The sequence below is a fragment of the Leopardus geoffroyi genome, chromosome B4 (assembly GCF_018350155.1).
Source record: "Leopardus geoffroyi isolate Oge1 chromosome B4, O.geoffroyi_Oge1_pat1.0, whole genome shotgun sequence".
NCBI lineage: Eukaryota > Metazoa > Chordata > Mammalia > Carnivora > Felidae > Leopardus > Leopardus geoffroyi.
In genome coordinates this window covers 71623436-71627857 of record NC_059341.1, presented here as the reverse complement: position 1 = coordinate 71627857, position 4422 = coordinate 71623436, and positions in this window count along the sequence as shown.

Sequence of the window (4422 nt, the reverse complement as noted above, 5' to 3'; positions counted from 1 at the left end):
CTTCTCACTATCTGATCCTGTTTTATTTACTTGTATCATCTCAGTGTCTCATCTCCATCAAATAGGGATTTTCTCCTGAGAACAAGCTCCTAGAAAACAAGGACTTAGTAATGTTCATTATTAATGGTTCATTGCTATTATAAATGTCTGGACCATTGAAAACAATCAGAAGATCTGTGGAATCAAGTTGATTATCTGTTAATTATTGTTTTAGATGAGAGTATCTCATGAGATGATTTTTTCCCCTAATTTCATCAGAGGAATGAAATCTTAGCATTAATTTTGGAGATTCATTGCTATTGTCTCCATATTGACTATTTTTGAGATTCGGATTTGAATGATTAAAAAAAAGAATTTGATTAAAAAGCCATTCCTATTTATGTCCACTCTTATAGCACAAACTATAAAAGAGTATGAGGAGAGGTGGGTCAAAGAATACAAACTTTCAATTATAAAATGGCTGAGTTATTGGATCTAATGCACAGGTTGATGAGCATAGTTAATAATACTGTGTTGTATGCTGAAATTTGCTAACAGAGTGGATCTTAAATGTGCTCACCACAACAACAAATCAAAAAAGGTAGTGATGTGAGGTGATGGCTGTGCTAATTAGCTTGATTGTTGTAATCAGGTCACAGTGTATATGTAAATCAAACCACACATTGAACACCTGAAGTATGTATAATTTTATGTTAACTAGACCACAAGAAAGCTGGAAAAAATTAAAATACATACTCATAGGCATAAATCATTTTATTTCACTTTGCAGATAATGCAGCTTTTATAAATTGAAGATTTATGGCAACACTGGGTCGAGCACATCTATTGGCACATTTTTCCAATAGTATTTGCTCACTTAGTGCCTGTCACATTTTTGACAGAAAGAAACTTAACCTTAATTCTTGCAATATTTCAAACTTTTAATTATTATTGTATTTGTTATGGTGATCTGTGGTCAGTGACCTTTGACGTTTCTGTTTTGTTTGGGGGCCTCATCTACGGTACCCATATAAGACAGGGAACGTAGCAATAAATGTTGTGTGTGTTCTGACTGCTCTACTGACCTACTGTTCCCCCATCTCTCTCCCTCTTCTAAGGCCTCCCTACTCCCTGAGACACAACAATATTGAAATTAGGCAAATTAATAACCCTACAATGGCTTCTAAGTGTTCAAGTGAAAGGAAGTGTCCCACATCTCTTACTTTAAATCAAAAGCTAGAAATGATTAAGTTTAGTGAGGAAGGCATGCCAAAAGCCAATATAGACCAAAAGCTAGACCTATTGTACCAAACAGCCAACTTGTGATGCAAACTATAATTTCTTGAAGGAAATTAAAAGTGCTACCCTAGGGGTGCCTGGGTGGCTCTGTTGGTTAAGTGTCCAACTTCAGCTCATGATCTCATGGTTTGTGAGTTTGAGACCCACGTCGGGTTCTGTGCTGACAGAATGGAGCCTGGAGCCTGCTTTGGATTCTGTGTCTCCCTTTCTCTCTGCCCCTCCCCCACTCACGCTCTGTTTCTTTCTGTCAAAAATAAACATTAAAAAAAATTTTTTTAAGTGCTCTTCTAGAGAATACATGAATGATAAGAGAGTGAAACAGCCTTATTGTTGAGATGAAGAAAGTTTGAGTGGTCTGGAAAGAAGATCAGACCAGTCACAACATTCCCTTAAGCCAAAGCCTAACCCAGAACAAGGTCCTAATAACTCTCTTCAACTCCATGAAGCTTGGGAGAGGTGAGGAAGCTTCAGAAGAAGTTTAATGCTAACTGATGCTGGTTTCTGAGGTTCAAGTGAAAAAAAAACAAACCCATCTCCATGACATACAAGTGCAAGGTGAGGCAGCAGGTGCTGATGTAGAAGCTGCAGCAAGTTCTCCAGAAGATCTAGCCAAGATAATTAATGAAGATGGCTACACTAAACAATACATTTTCAGTGTAGAGGAAACAGCCTTCTTTTGTAAGATGTCATGCGGGACTTTCATAGCTAGAGAGGAGAAGTCAATGCCTGGCTTCACAGCTTCAAACGACAGGCTGACACTTGTTGGAAGCTAATGTAGCTGGTGACTTGAAGTTGAAGCCAGTACTCATTTACTATTCCAAAAATCCTGGGGCCCTTAAGAATTATACTAAATCTACTCTGCTTATGCTCTATAAATGGACCAGTGAAGCCTGAATGACTGCACATCTGTTTACAACATGTTTACTAAATATTTTAAGCCCACTGTTAAGACATACTGCTCAGAAAAAAAAGGTTCCTTTCAAAATATTGACATTTCATTGGTCATTGACAATTCCCTTGGTCACGCAAGAGATCTGATGGTGATGTATAAGGAGCTTAACATTGTAGTCATGCCCGCAGCCCATGGATCAAGGAGTAATTTTGACTATCAAGTCTTATTATTTAAGAAATACATTTCATAAGGTTCTTCTGCCATAGATTCTTCTGATGCATCTGGGAAAAGTAAACCGAAAACCTGGAGAGGGTTACCATTCTAGATGCATTTAAAAACATTTATGATTCATGAGAAGATGTCAAAATAATATTAACAGGCATTCGGAAGAAGTTGATTCCAACCCTCATGGGTGACTTGGAGAGGTTTAAAACTTTGGTGGAGGAAGGGCAGTTGTGATGGAAAGAGCAAGAGTAGAAGTGGAGTCTTAAGTTGTGACTGAATTGGTACAATCTCATGATAAAACTTAAACAAATGAGTTGCTTCTTATGGATGAGCAGAGAAAGTGGTTTCTTGAAATGGAATCTACTCCTGATGAAGGTGCTGTGAAGATTGTTGAAATGACGACAAAGGATTTAGAATATTACATCAACTGAGCTGATAAAGCAGTGGAAGGGTTTGAGAGGATTGACTCCAATTTTGGAAGACATTCTACTATAGGTAAAATGCTATTAAGCAGTATTGCATGCTACAGAGAAATTGTTTGTGAAAGGAAAAGCCAATCAATGGGGAAACTTCATTGTTGTCTTCTTTTTAGAAATTGCCACGGCTACCCCAACCTTCAGCAACCACCACCTGATCAGTCAACAGCCATCAACATGGAGGTGAGACCTTTCACCAGCAAAACGATTATAACTCCCTGTGAGCTCAGATGATAGTTAGCCTTTTCTAGCAATAAAGTATTTTTAAATTAAGGTAAGTACATTATTTTTTAGACATAATGCTACTGCACAGTTAATAAACTACAGGATAGAATGAACATAACTTTTATATGCATTGGCAAACCAAAAAATTTATTTGACTCACTTTATTGTGATACCTACTTTATTGTGATGGTCTGGAACTGAACTTTCATACCTCTGAGGTATGCTTGTGTTTTGAAAGTGAAAAAAAAAGGACTACAGATAGCTGAGATCTATGAGCATTTTATATAGGACCAGAAAGTGGACAGAGCAATAAATGCTTTAGAATGTCTTAAATTTCTCTTAATTATATGTCACAAAAGTAAGGCAAAACATTTATCAATTGTTCCTATTACCTGTGTGGTTTTCATAGAACATAATGAGAGAAATTAAAAATTAAAAATTTTTAGTTGGCTAGCTAGCAAACCAGTGGGTCAGAAATATGGTTCAAAAAACAGTTGTTCTGGGGCGCCTGGGTGGCGCAGTCGGTTAAGCGTCCGACTTCAGCCAGGTCACGATCTCGCGGTCCGTGAGTTCGAGCCCCGCGTCGGGCTCTGGGCTGATGGCTCAGAGCCTGGAGCCTGTTTCCGATTCTGTGTCTCCCTCTCTCTCTGCCCCTCCCCCATTCATGCTCTGTCTCTCTCTGTCCCAAAAATAAATAAACGTTGAAAAAAAAAAAAAAAAAAAAAAACAGTTGTTCTTTCTAGAAGAATTCAGTTTCTTGTGGTTATACAACCCAGGTCCCAGTTTTTTATGCTGGCTAATAGCTGGAAGGTAGCCTTTAGCCTAGAAGGCCACCCATAGATCTTAGCCAATGTGGCCTTCTTACAACACGGTAGCTTCCTTCTTCAAGGCCCACAGGACAATGTCTCAGACTTCTTGTAAGAAACCATCTTATTAGGTCAGGCCTACCCAGCACAGTCTCTCTGTTGATACTCAAAGTCAGCAGATTAGGGGCCTTACCAACATCTGCAAAATTCCTTCATTATGGAATATGTTGCCATATAACATAATCTAATAATGACCAAATCATCAGGTAATATTTGGTTAGTGGTGAATGCTTAAAATAGTACATTGTGGGGCACCTGGGTGGCTCAGTTGCTTAAGTGTCCTACACTTGATTTCAGCTCAGATCATGATGTCACCAGCTCGAGAGATCAAGCCCCATGTCAGGCTCTGTGCTGACTGTGCGAAGTCTGCTTGGGATTCTCTCTCTATCTTTCTCTCTGCCCCTCTCCCACTCATGCAAGCTCTCTCTCTCTCTCAAAAAACACACTGTGAACACGATCC